Below are 13,356 nucleotides of genomic sequence, written 5' to 3'. Positions count from 1 at the left end.
GGCGTCTCCTCGGCGCGTGGCGTGCGCCATCGGACGTCTCTGCCGGGTTTAGAGGCACCGCTCAGGGTCCCTTCTTCAGCTGCAGGACCCTGTCTTCCGGGGCATCTGCAACCTTACGGTCTGTAACCCGGGTGCCCGCCTCCCGTCCGCCCGGAGTCTCCCCAGCTTCCTTCTGAGTGTTGGACTCAGATGCTCTGCTGGTGGCGCCCAGCAGTGTGCACACCCCGCGCGGGAACGGAGCCTGAGTTCAGCTCAGGGGCTCTCCTCCGCGACCTCTCTGTCCCCGCCTTCCAGCGTCTGCTGGCCCGGGACGCCGGTCAGATCCCTCGTTCTCACCGGGGGATGGAACGTCGATGCCCGGCACGGATGGGCGTCCATACCTGTCAGAAAGACCCGGGTGCAGCGGCCGAGGGTGCTCTGGCCCGGGGACTCGGGGTCCTGAGCGCGCACGGGCCCAGCACCCCAAAGGCTGAGGGCGCCCTGGCAGTGCGGACGTCGTCCCTTCTTTCGAGGTTGGATCAGGTCTCCAGCCGAGTCCGTCAGCCCTGCTTGACCTGAGCTCCCGCTGTCGGGCTGTGAACCGGACGCCCTGACATCTGCCCCGAAGCCCCTCGCGGCTCCCTCTGCTCCAGCCGCGTGCTTTGACGCGCTCCGAGGCAGACGGCCTTTGAAATCACTGCCTGTGGCTCCCCCTCCGCCTTCACTGCCTCTGCCCGGGCGCCCCTCCCGGCCACCCCTCCCGGCCACCCCTGCCTCTCCGCCTCTTTCTAAACCCAGAGAACTGGGTCAAGGCGCAGCTGGTGGCTGAGGTCCGGGGCGTGGCGGCGGCTGCTCTCCTACGGGAGGCCGCGGCGGGCTCTGCACAGGGCAGGGAGCCTTCCTGGGGCCCTGCGGGGTCAGGTGGCAGAGCAGGTGGTCAGCGGGCCTGTGAGGACGGCGCTGCGCCGTTTGCGGGGGGCCAGGAGCCCCCGTCTGTGCCAGGAAGACAGGCCCCACACTCAGTCCGGGCTCCTGTGGCCACCCCGTGGAGTCTGTCTGGCAGGGGCCCTCACCTGCAGACCTGCCTGGCCAGCCCCTGGCTCTGGAAGACCACGTTTCTGGCCCGACCTGGAGCTGATGGTTGTAGCCAGACACCCTGTGGGTCCTGGGCTGGGCTGGATCCGGGACAGCGTGGGAGCCGTCCCGCAGCCTCAGCGCAGGTCTGGGTCACGGTCTGCTCTGCTGTCGCTGTCCCGGCTGCGTGACCACCGGGCCCTCCAGAGGCAGTGATGCCCTTGCTTGGCCAGGACGCCTGGGACAGCTCGCGGACCTGCGGCGCCCGCCGCACGCTCCCGGAGCTGAGGTGACCTTGCAGGGCATCCGTCCTCAGGATGTGCCTCCTGTCCCCCCGGAGGCCGGGTGGCTTATTGACCGAAGCGCAGTCTGCAGACTGCCTGTTGTTCAGCGTCCACGCCGGGCTGATCCCTATCGATGCAGCTACACGCTTCGTCCTGGCCTAGAGCGCCCCCCGCAGGCTGGGCGGCAGCAGGACCCGGCACTCGGGGTGGGGCAGCACCAGGGAGGAAGGGGTCCTCGCTGCTGGTCCCCGTGTCCAGACCGTCCAGACCTGGCGCCGGCCCCCAGGTCCCCCTGAAGCTCCATGAGTTTCCACCCAGGTGCCCCATGTTGGAAGCACCCTCTTCCCACGGGGGTTGTGGGGTGCATGTTAGTGGCCAGCCTCGTGCACAGACCGGGCTGCACAGCCAGGACCCCGAAGCCTTCGAGCACCTCCCTGCTCCAGAGCCACCCACCATGCGCCTCCCCCACCCCGTCCCCCCTGAAACGGGACGCCCCACAGAGCCCCTTGTTCAGAGAGAGGCTGCGGGAGGGGTCCCTCCTCCTCTTGCCCCTGAAGCAGTGGCTGTGGGGTGAGGGACAGTCTGCGGGCCAGTTTTGCACCCTGGTGGTCCCCCCATCCCTTGGTCCCCTGAGCCTGTCTTCGGGCTCCGCGGTGACGCAGACCGAGCGCCACGGAGCTAAGAACATAGGCTCCGGCTTTTACAAACAGCTTACTGACGATCAGCCCTTAATGGACGTTTATTTCATTCGCTAGAGATCCCGATTGACGGGGTGCTGGCCCCAGGACCCCACCCCAGCGCCTCGGTTTCCCCCTGTGAGCAGGAGGACAGCAAGGTCCCCATGAGACATGGAGCTGCCCCCGCCGGCCGGGCGGTGTGGCGCCGCCGCCCTGAGTGGGTGAGGCCCAGCGTCCATGCCTGAGCCTTCCCCTCCAGGGCCGTGGTGGCCCCTGCTGCGCCCAGACCCGGCGCCGGCTGGGCCTTGCTTCCCGCTGAGCAGCCCACAGCTCCGTGGGAGCGGGCAGGAGAGCTGCCCGGCCAGGACCCAGGCCACCGCCCGCCGGGCCAGATCCTTGGAGCAGGACCAGGGCAGACGCAGAGGGTTTCCCTCGCCGCCGCCCGTCTCGCTGCCTGTGCCCTGGCACATGGGTCCCGTTCTCGTCCCGGGTGCCCGAGGGAGGTGGCCAGGAGACACCAGACGTGCAGGGCAGGCTCATGAACGGGCTCGGGCTTGCGTGGGGACAGCCTCCGGGGAAGGGGCTCCCAGCAGCAGGGCCCCGGCACAGCTGCGTCCTGGGTTGGCGACTTCCCCGGACCGCCGGGTGACCCAGGGCGGCGTGTTTGCGGAACGCTTCCTGCAAGCCGGGCTCTGCCACACCCGGGCAGCCCTCCCCTTGGGGCATCACCCAGCAGGGGAGAGAGCGGGGCCCAGGCTGCCCTGCCATAGCGGCGGCAGCGGGCACACGGAACCTCTGGGCATGGGGAGCGGTGTCCCTCCTCCGAGGCGGGCAGTGCGGGGCCCCAGGCCCACTTCAGCCCCGGGCCAGGCGCCAGAAGGGCTCAGACCCTCCAGCCCGTGGCCTCAGCCTCCAGGGAATCACGACCGTGTTTCCTGCAGCCCAGCATTGGGTCGTTGTCCGGCCCTGCCCCTCAGAGGTGGCAGATTCGCTCAGAACACCGGCTGGTCCTGGCAGACGCCAGGGCCCAGGGGCCGCAGCCTCGGGCTTCAGGCCAGAACACCAGGGGACAGGCCTGCACCTGGGTCTTACCTGAGGTAGCTGTAACCAAGGAAACCACATGCAAATGCCCAGAACCTCGTCTGCCCCCGTCTGAGACTCTGGGATCACAAAGGGATCAAACCAACACGCAAACAGGCCATCGAGAGTTACTTCCTGTCACTAAATCGAACTGCAAAGTTTGAAGCCCAGGCAAGAAGCTCCGGTGGAGACGGGTTCTCCGGTTCGAAGGCAAAACACAGCCGCAGAGCACCCCGGTGTGGAGGAGGCTCCTGTCCTCCCGGGAGCCCCAGGTCGCGGCGGGGGCCGCGCCGGGCCGACGCCAGCCTCGTGTTGGCAGCTCGGTGGGGAGTCGCTGTTCTCAGACTCTGGGCAGCTCACTCACCACTGAGTCCAGCTTCCCGGAGACGTGAGCCTTTTGCTGGTCACTCCTGAGCGTGGGATGTGGCACGTGGGACGTGGCACGTGGCACGTGGCACGTGGGACGTGGGACGTGGCCTGGCTTTGCACACTTCCATTCCCTGACTCACCCAGCCTCAGGGAGAACCGCCGTGCCCGCTGTAACCCGCTCGGTCGGGTTTGGGAGGGGCCTCGGACAGGCGGGACCGTGGACTGCCACGGGCTCCAGCGGAGCCTCGGTTAACGGTCAGCTTGGCAGGCTCATGGGGCCGAGGTTGGGGATGGAGAGGACCTCACTCCCTGGACAGTCACCTTCACGTCCCTGGAGACTGAGCCACGGCACTGCCCCTCCTCCATGGGCCCTGGGGAGGCGGTTTCCTTTAGGGGTGGCCTCTCTGAAGGAAGGCGCACCACCCCGAACACATGAGTGTGTGGCTGACCCACCCCATGAGACCTAAGCCTCCCCCCGCGGCTGGTGCCCCGGGGCAGGAGGGGAAACGCCTTGTTCGCCACACTGGGAACAAGCGCTGGCCCCTCCCCCTCCCCCCTTCCCCGTTGAGCCCCGTCCCGCAGTTTGTGGAAATCTGCCCAAGAGAAATGATTGGAGTGTTTTTTTTCTTCTCCTCTACTTACATGTCTTAATTCTAATGAAATAATGAAGCAGGTAGCTCGTGACAACTGTTTTTATTCCTCCATCTAATCTGATTACCCAAGTTTGGAGTGTTTTCCCCGCGCGGCCGTCGAATAATCGCGCCGCCTGCCTTGGCCCTTCCCGTGCGCCGGCGGACGGTTCCCGGCAGCTAATGGATCACGCTCATCAGAGGACCATCTTGAAAATTAATACATTCTACTGTAACTATTTAAAGGAAAAATAATTATCGAGACTGTTCTCACTAAATTATGCTGTCTAGAAGTTGTAGAAGGAAAATTCAGTCTAATTTTAAGATGCAATCTGGGTTCTGCAGATTTTTCTTTTCCTAAGTGATTAAAGGCTCGGCGTGGAGAGGAGACGGTGCCCGTCTCTTCCTGCTTCCGGGGTCCTGGGAGGGGAGCCGCCCCTGCAGCCCCGGCCCGGGGCCCCCTGCGGGCTGCTCTGGGGGTCTCCCTGGCTGCCTCCGTTGGGGCTAACAGGAGGTGCCCTCCCAGGCCCCTAGCAGGACTCAGTGTTGGGGTCCCCAGCCTGGCTGTGGGGCCCACCGTGACAGGGCCGTGTGGGGTGTGGCTCTGGTTCAGGCCCTTCCTCCTCCTCCACCTGCGTCCCCCAGGACCCAGCGCCCACAGGGCTGTCACTGCAGGTTCAGTGCGGACAGTGCGGCGTGGGAGGCGGTGTGTCCCAGACATACCGGAACCCTTCCTCCACCGGGGCCCACCTCCTGGGCGGGTTTGGGGGACCTGCGGCAGGCCGTGGGAGGGAACCCGTGCCGGGCTGGGGCACTCGCCTCCTGCTGGTCCAGCCCTGCAGCCCCCGCCCCCCTCCCCGCGTGAGGGATGAGTCGCTCCAGCGCCCGGCCCAGGTGTGTGCAGAAACGAGCAGCCCTCAGGCCGGAAACGCCGGGGAGCGTCCGAGGCCCCAGGAGCTGGAAGGCCCTGCGGGCGTCTCCGTGGAGACGGGTGGCGATGGCACCGTGAGGGCGTCTCCGTGGAGACGGGTGGCGATGGCACCGTGAGGTGGGTCCGGTCAGAGCCTGTTGCGTCCGCGGAGGTGGTCGCTGGCCGCCCGGGTCCGCCAGGTCTGAGCTGCTCGGGGCACAGGCTGTTCCTCTCCGAGCCCAGGTCCCCGGGCAGCTGCTCGGGCGTGTTCACGCCACCTCCCTTAGACTGCGACGCCCGCAGGTGGGCACCTGCCCCGTGGGCAGGGGAGGATCGGGGGCAGGTGGACTCCACCAGACGAGGACGGATGTGTCGGGACTTCTTAGAGCACCCACCCTGGGGTCCACGTTCCAGAAAGTGCTGCCTGAGGACCTGGGCGGGACGTGGGGGCACCTGAGGACCTGGGCGGGACGTGGGAGGACCTGGGGGCCGAGCCCAGACCCTTGCTCACCTCCCTGCTGGGCCCAGAGGACTGACTTTTCAGGACAGTTGCTGGCTCTGGGGCCCGGTCACCCAGCCTGGTGTCCCCGCCCCAGTGGCTGTCCCCGGCCCAGCTCCCTCGTCCTCCGTGGGGTTCTGGGCTCACAGCAGTGAGCTCAGCCCGCCAGGTCAGACACAGCTGAGTGGGTGACCGTGGATGATGTGGCGGCGGGTTGGGGCTCTGGGCTGGCTCACCAAGCGCCCCCCCTCCAGGGACCATGGGGACCCGGAGCAGTTCCGGGGTGCAGAGCCGGTGCCTGGTGCGCCCCTCCTGGGGAGGCAGGCTGCTCCCCAGAAGCCCCCAAGTCCCGGCTCCCCAGCCAGGATGGACACGGGGCCACCCCAGGGCCGAGGCCAGCCAGGCTCCTGCCAGCTCGGGTGGGCGCTGGGCTCTGCGGACGACTTCCCAAAGGACGGAGACCGTAGGCGCGTCTCCCGTCAGCGGGTCGTTATCACTGGGGACCGAGCGGCAGGTGTGAGCACCCACAAGCTTTGCAAGTGACCATCTGCGTCTGCACCTGTGTGTGTCGCCCCCTCGGGGCTGTGGCTGTCACCTCTCACACAAGCCCCCAGAGGGTCTGCAGGTGGCGGTGGGAGCGTGTTCCCGGGCAGGTGGTCAGAGCCCGTGTGTCCTCAGGCCCCGCCCGCAGGCCCCGCGAGCCCCAACAGGGAGCCCCCAGGGCCGTCAGCTGGCCAGGGCCTGACCACGCCCTCGTCCGTGTGCAGACAGGACTCTGGCCCGAGATAACCGTCCTTGTCAGAGCTGAGCACGTGCCTTGGTGGTTTCAACCAAAGGCCTTTAAGTGGCATGGGGTGGGGGGCTCTCTGCCTCAGCGGGACGGTCACCACCCTGTCCCCTCAGCAGTTCTGGTGCTGGTCATTTGTGGCTCTCCTGGCCCTGCCCGGACGCTGGTGCTGGCCCTGGTGGCCCTCAGGACCCTGCTGTCCGAGGCCCGTGGCGCCCAGGGAGGATAAACCGTGAGGCAGCTGGACTCACACTGACCCACTCAGTCCTGCAAGTCCTACCATGGAGACGCTGCCAGCCCCTCGGACAGACGGGGAGACGGAGGCCCAGGAAGGTGGGCCCCTGGCTGCGAGCAGCTGGACTGGACCCCTGGGCCCGGTTCAGGGTGCGTCCTCACTTCTCCGGGGAGTCCGTTTGTCCTGCGGCCCTGGGAGCCCATGTGCCCTGTGAGGTTCCTGCCTCAGGCCACTGGGGTACACAGAGCGAGGGGTCTGGTCAGGCCGACCACTCCCCCCGGTGTGACCTTGGCACATCCCTGACCTCTCTGAGCCTCCCTGTCCCCGTCTCTGCTGCGAAGACTCGCTGGGCCCTCACGCGGAGTGGTCCGTGGTCACTCACGCAAGTGAGCAGGGAGACCATGCAGACCGCAGGGGCTCCCTCGTGCCCAGCTGCTGCGGCGCCCCCCGGGCCAAGGCCCTGCTCTGTCCCACCACGCGCGCAGCGGGGAGTCCAGGCGCCTTTAAGGGGCTCCGAGGGTCTTCCGGGGGCGGGGTGGACTGAGTTTCCGGGCACTAAGCGGTCTCCGTGCAGTCCAGCTGTTTGGTGTTCCTGACCCCAGGGCAGGCGACCTGGCAGGTGGGACAGATTCCCCACCTCACCCCCAGGGCCCCAACTCACCCGCCACCTGCCTTACGCCACCCTGTCCCGTCCTCAGGGGCCAGCCTGTGACCCCTTGGAGGGGAGGCCGCCAAAGGATTGCTCTGGGGGCCACCAGGGTGCCCTCTGACCTGCCAGCCCACAAGCCCCTGCCTCCGCGTGTCTGCAGGGCTCCCATGTGCTCGTCCTGCGTGGATGCTTCCGGAACCCTCAGGACATCCGCCTCCCTGTGCCTCTGTGCGTGTAATTGTGTGTCTGTGTAATTACGTGTGTGCTTTTGTGTGTGATTGTGTAATTGTGTGTGATGATGTGTAGGTGCATAATTGTGTGTGTATTCGTGTGTGTGTACTTGTGTAAGTGTGTGTACTCGTGTGGGTGTGTATACTTGTGTGTTTGTACCCGTGTGGGTGTGTACTTTGTGTGTGTGTGTACCTGTGTGGGTGTGTGTACTTGTGTGTGTGTGTACCCGTGTGGGTGTGTGTACTTGTGTGTGTGTACCCATGTGGGTGTGTGTACTTGTGTGTGTGTACCCATGTGGGTGTGTTTACCCGGGTGAGTGTATTTGTGGGTGTGTGTACCCGTGTGGGTGTGTGTACTTGTGTGGGTGTGCAGACATGTGTAATTAGTGTGCAGATGGGTGTATTAAATGTCGACTGCCCTGTTTTCCTTGTGCCCTGACCCCTCTGTCACCAGCAGGCTCTGGGGCAATGTGGGGACAGGTCTCCTGGCCAGAGGCCGCCCGGGAGCCGCTGCGGTCAGGAGGAAGGCAGACGTCCCAGGCCGCCTCCGAGGACGTGGCCAGGCCCCGCGCCCCACGGCTGCTCTGGGCGGCACAGTCCTCCGGGCTGCGAGCAGAGTCAGCAGATTTGCGTTAATGGAGATGAAGGAGCAGCTCCCTCCCCGGGGAGCCTTCACTGTGCGAGCAGCACAGGCCCACGCTGCCCGGTGGTCAGCACCGCATGTCCCCGTCCATCTGTCCAACCCGAGTCAGCAGCGTGACTGTTGCCGCAGTGGCTGTCCTTGGACACGTGCCATCCACCGGCACCGGGGCTCACCAAGGTCATCCTGTGTCCAAGCCTTAGATTCCGGGTCGATGAGGGAGTCTGCAGGGACGAAGGGACAGTGGGGACAGCAAAGGCTACGCCACACACGTACTCACTGCACACGCCTGCGTCCAGGCCCCCACACGCGTGCTCACTGCACACACCTGCACCAGGTCCCCACGCGCATGCTCACTGCACACGCCTGCGCCAGGTCCCCACGCGCATGCTCACTGCACACGCCTGCGCCAGGTCCCCACACGCGTGCTCACTGCACACACCTGCGCCAGGTCCCCACACGCGTGCTCACTGCACACGCCTGCGTCCAGGCCCCCACACGCGTGCTCACTGCACACACCTGCGCCAGGTCAGGTCCCCACACGCGTGCTCACTGCACACGCCTGCGCCAGGTCCCCACACGCGTGCTCACTGCACACGCCTGCACCAGGTCCCCACACGCATGCTCACTGCACACACCTGCATCCAGGCCCCCACACACGTGCTCACTGCACACGCCTGCGTCCACACCCCTGCAGCTCTGTGCTGGGTCTGTAGCAGGGCGACTTCAGGGGAGACTGTCACAGAAGCTGAAGCCCTTTGGCTGGGACCTTCCCGAGAAGTCTCGCGGCTGCAGGACCAGCTCCCACAGCCAGGCTGGTTCTGCCCAGGCCTGCAGCCCGGTGCCCAGCCAGGCCGCTCAGTGGCCTGCAGCCTCTCCTCGGAGGCCCCTCTGGCTGGCCCTCTCCCGACCAGCTCGCCGTGGGCAGATTTAAGTCATGTGAAAACTCCTCAGGGAAAGCTCCTTTCCTGCACACCCACCTCGACCGAACTTGTCCTCATTGTCCTGTTGCAGGGACGTAAGCAAACACGGGCCGGGAGCCCTCCTCCGACAACACACTGCAGTGGACGGGAACCCGTTTAAAAATCAAACACAAACAGCAGCACCAGTGAAACCTAACTCGCGGCATTCGCTGTAAGGGCAGGTGGTTTGCGCAGACGCGCTCCGGTGGGTCCCCTGAGGTCACCTGCCGCTCGCTCCGGGCGCCACGCCCTGCCTGGGTGGGGGATGGGAGGCGGAGGGAGGCGTGGGGCATGAGGCGGTGACTGTGCCCTGTGAGTGGGGGCAGACGGCACATTCCACCCAGGACCGCCCCGCGAGGCACCGGGGAGTCCGTGTGTCCCCGGCAGTGTGTCCCCTGTGGACAGCCTCCTCCTGCCGCGGGGTCGCGCTGACTTCAAGAGAGTGGCCCGGTCACCGCGGAGACGGGTGTGGCCAGCCTGGTGCCCAGCAGCGGGGACAGCTTAACTTTTTTTAGGAAAAAAAAGACTTGGGCCTGGGCCAGTGTGGTTCAGCGGTTAGCACATTGGCCCACACATCAAAGGGTTGCGGGTTCGACTCCCACTCAAGGGCACGTACCTGGGTGGCAGGTTTGATTCCCGGCCCCGGTCAGGGCGCGTGTGGGAGGCAGCCAACCGATGTGACGCCACATCTGTGTCTCTCTCTCTCTTTCTCTCCCCCTTCCTCCTGCCTTTCCACAAACATCGATGGAAAAAATGTCCCCAGTGAGGATGAACCAAAAACAAACAAAGGAAGGACTTTGAAGTGACCACGGGCCTTCTGCGGCCCTTGTCATCCTCATGAAACAAACCAGCCAGGGCAGAGGCCCGGCCTCTCCTTCCGTCTCAGAAGGTGGCTGTCCCCAGGCGGGCCCCAGGGGTGGCCAGGCCACGTCCCTGCTGGGACCCTCCCACAGTCCCCGTGGCTGGGCTGTGGCCCTGGGCCCCGCCGAGGGGCTGCCCTGACTTAGCCAGCTGAGCCCTGCCACGCCCGTGTCGCCCGTGGCTGCCACGCTCTGTCCTGAGCCCCACTTCCCAGCGTGTTGTCAGGTTGGCCTCTGCGGGTTGACCAGGACCCACCTGAGCCACTGTGTGTCCAGGACCCGCGGCCCCGTGGAGCCCACGGCCTCTCAGCCCATCCTGGCGCCAGACACAGGCAGCCGGCCCTGCTCCAGGCTCAGGACCACAGGACCCAGCTGGGCCCGGCCTGCCATGGCCTCTGCCTCCCTCCCTGCTCCCTCCACCCTCGCTCCGGCCCCTGAGGCATGTGCTCTGTCCTCATGGTGCCCGTGTCCTCGCCTCTGGGAAGCAGCACAGCTTCATTCTGGGGACGGGAAGGCCCAGGCACGAGCCCTGTGCCCAGAGCACCGCAGGTCCTCACAGAGGGAGACGCAGCCCCCGAAAGGAGCAGGTCACTCTGGCCAGATCCCAGCCTCCGCTAGCGAGAGGGGTGAAGTCCGCACGCCAGTTCCTGTGCGTGGGCACCATGATTGTGTGCGCGTACGTGGACGTGTGGGTGTGTAGACGTGTGTGCATGCATGGACATGTGTGGGTGTGTGTGCATGCGTGGATGTGCATGGATATGAGTGTGTCAATGTGTGTGCGTGTGTGGACATGTGTGGGTGTGTGGACGTGTGTGCATGCATGGATGTGTGTGTGGGTATGTGTGCATGCATGGATGTGCATGGATGATGTATGTGTGTTGACATGCATGCATGTGAGAATATGTGGACGTGTGTGGGGGTGTCGGTGTGCTGCATGTGCGTGGTGGGGCTCGGGGGGAAGGGAGTGACACACCCCAGGGCCAGGGGCTGCACTGGCCCCTCAGAGGCCCAGGCTGGACCAACCTGCTCCCCACTGGCCTGGGGACAGGCGCCAGGGACATAAACGATGCCAAGCTCCTGACCCGCCATGGGAGCCCCCCGGGTTGCGATGTGTGAACAGGCTGTGTCCACAGTCCCCAGCCATCAGCCACCATCACTCAGGCCCCTCAGCACGGCCAGCCCTGAGGGGACACTCTCTCCAGGCCAAGAGCTGCCACGAAGCCTGGGCCAGCGGCGCTGAGGTGGTGACGTGTGGGATGAAAGGCCCTTTGTCCCCGGGACGTGGGCGCCCGGTGCTGCGTCTACAGCAGGAAGTGGCCCGGGCTGGGCCAGCCGAGCCCTGGCAGACAAAAGGCAGTGTGTGCTGAGCGCCAGCCTGCAGTGCCCTCTGCTGTCACCGGCACACCCAGCCCCGCGCCCCGTGGGGACAGTGGCCAGTGAGGCTGGGTGTCTGCTCATCTCTCTGCAGACGCGTCCACCTGTCTGCTGCGTGGCGGGTCGCCCGCCAGTGGCCACGCGTGGACGGCTGTGTGTGCGTGAGTGCACGTGCTGTGTGTATGTTGCACACGTGAGCTGTTCCACGTGGCTTGTGTGAACCACATAGCCAGGCGCTGTGGCTGATGCAGGGCCAGGACTGGGCCCCTCCCATCCTCAGGTCGTTGGGACCCTGTCCCCTCCCCGCTGCCCTCCCCCCCACCTCCCACATTGTCACTCATGCTTGTCCGGCTACCACCCTGTGACAGCAGCACCCTGTGTCCCTCCCCTCACACCTCCCGGGTGCCGGCTAGTGATCCCAGAGGCCTGCGGGCAGCCCGGAGGTCCTCTGTCCCGTGCACGCATGCGGTGACGAGCCGACCTGGGGGGACCCATCCTGCTGGGGCATCTCCCTCGCTGCCCTCTCAGGAGAGCGAGGAGCATTTCCGGGTCCTGGGGGCTCCCTGGCCGGCTTGGCCCTTTTGTGCCAGAGGGTCAGAGGGTCTCGGCCGGGTGCTGGGCTTAAACCACAAACGGTTCCTGTCTCGGGCCTGGGGCTGGAGCTGTGAGGTCAGCGCCGGCCCACTCGGTGTCTGGGCGGAGCTCTGCTCAGGGACCGCAGAGGCCATGACCTGTGCGTCCCGCAGGGCCGGGCGGGGCAGGCAGGGGACACAGGACACCAGTCCTGTTGGATCAGAACCTACCCGTATGACCTCATTTACCCCGAATCACTTTCTGAGAGGTTCCGTCCTCAAGCGTGTGACTCGGGGGGACACTGTGCTGTCCGTCTCAAGGCCCAGGAAGGTGTTGGCTCTGGCCGATCAGCCGTGGACTGCCTACCCCCTGGCTGAGGGTGGGGAGGTGGGTGGGGTGGGTCGGGGTGCCTGGCCCGCAGGACCCTGTGCCATGTACCTCCTTCAGGCGCCCTGCTGGCTTCCCAGAACCGGCAGAGGCTGGTCCCCCGAATGGCTGTCCTCTGCTAAGTGTCCCTGAGTGGGCCCAGGCCCAGCCCCGCCCCGGGTGCCCCGGGTGCCAGGGGTCTGTCGCCTCTCCCCGCCTCCTGGCAGGGACGCCCAGCGGGGCCTGCTGGCTCAGTGGGTGTGGGGCAGGTGCTTGAGACAGGTGTGTGCTGTCCCCACCTGGACCCCAGGTCTGTGGCTCCTCTGTCCGTCCGGTTCTCGGTTTCCTGTGTTCCCGGCCCGTGGGCTCAGCGTTGGGGACACGCTGCGTGTGTCTCTGTGTGTGCTGGGAGCTCCACTTTGGACCGAAACGCTGCCTGGCTGGTGGCGGGCGTCGGTCTGAGCGCCGATTCCACCCGGAGGTCCTCGTTCCCACAGACCTGGTTTCAGGAAGGTGCCGCCGGCGATCGGGTGCATGCCGAGGCCTCGCTGTCCCAGCCCAGAGCAGCGGGTCCCTGTGTCCCTTCACTGACTGCGCCAGGGAGACCCCCCTCACTGCCCAGGGGCACTCGCTTCTGGAGTTTTCCTTCCGAGTCTCCAGGCCGCCCTGCCCACAGCCCTGGGGACGGGGGTCCGGGAGGGGGAGGCGCTCTCTCTGCCTGGAGGAAGCTGGTCGGCGCTCACTGTGCCCACAGGCTCTGCGGCCACCCAGGTCCGCAGCCTCCTCCCCCCGTGATGACCAGGACCAGGTCCCGTGGCTTTGGGTCCTGGTGTCACCGGTACTTGAACGGCCTTGAGGGCCAGCCGGTGAGGCCCGGGGAGGGGCTGTGGTCACTCTGAGGTCCTGTGGCCTCACTCCCTCCCAGCGCTGACCCCAGGCCCCTGGACCCCGCCTTGTGGACAGACCGTCCTTGCTGCCTCCGGACTGTCCTGAGCAGGAGCACCCTTCCCGGCCCAGGTGGACTCCAGGCCGAGGACAGGAGTGCGTCGTCCCCCGGGAAGGGCCATGCCCTCGGCGACTTCCTACCGAGTGGCCAACGGCGGAGGCAGCCGTGGACAGCGAGTGTGAACCTGGTGAGGGGGGAGCAGCGGCCTGGCCAGGCCCCCGAGTGTCACGAGG

The 13,356-nt window shown here is 66.2% G+C and overlaps 1 protein-coding gene across 2 annotated transcripts in view; it reads left to right on the top strand.

The window, feature by feature from the left end:
* Window positions 1–13,356, top strand: part of TAFA5 (TAFA chemokine like family member 5) — a 143,827-nt gene that overhangs the window by 105,812 nt on the left and 24,659 nt on the right. The window lies entirely within an intron of this gene.

This window comes from Molossus molossus, unplaced genomic scaffold (assembly GCF_014108415.1).
Source record: "Molossus molossus isolate mMolMol1 unplaced genomic scaffold, mMolMol1.p scaffold_m16_p_26, whole genome shotgun sequence".
In the NCBI taxonomy this organism is placed as follows: domain Eukaryota; kingdom Metazoa; phylum Chordata; class Mammalia; order Chiroptera; family Molossidae; genus Molossus; species Molossus molossus.
This window is presented reverse-complemented; position numbering and strand designations above follow the sequence as displayed.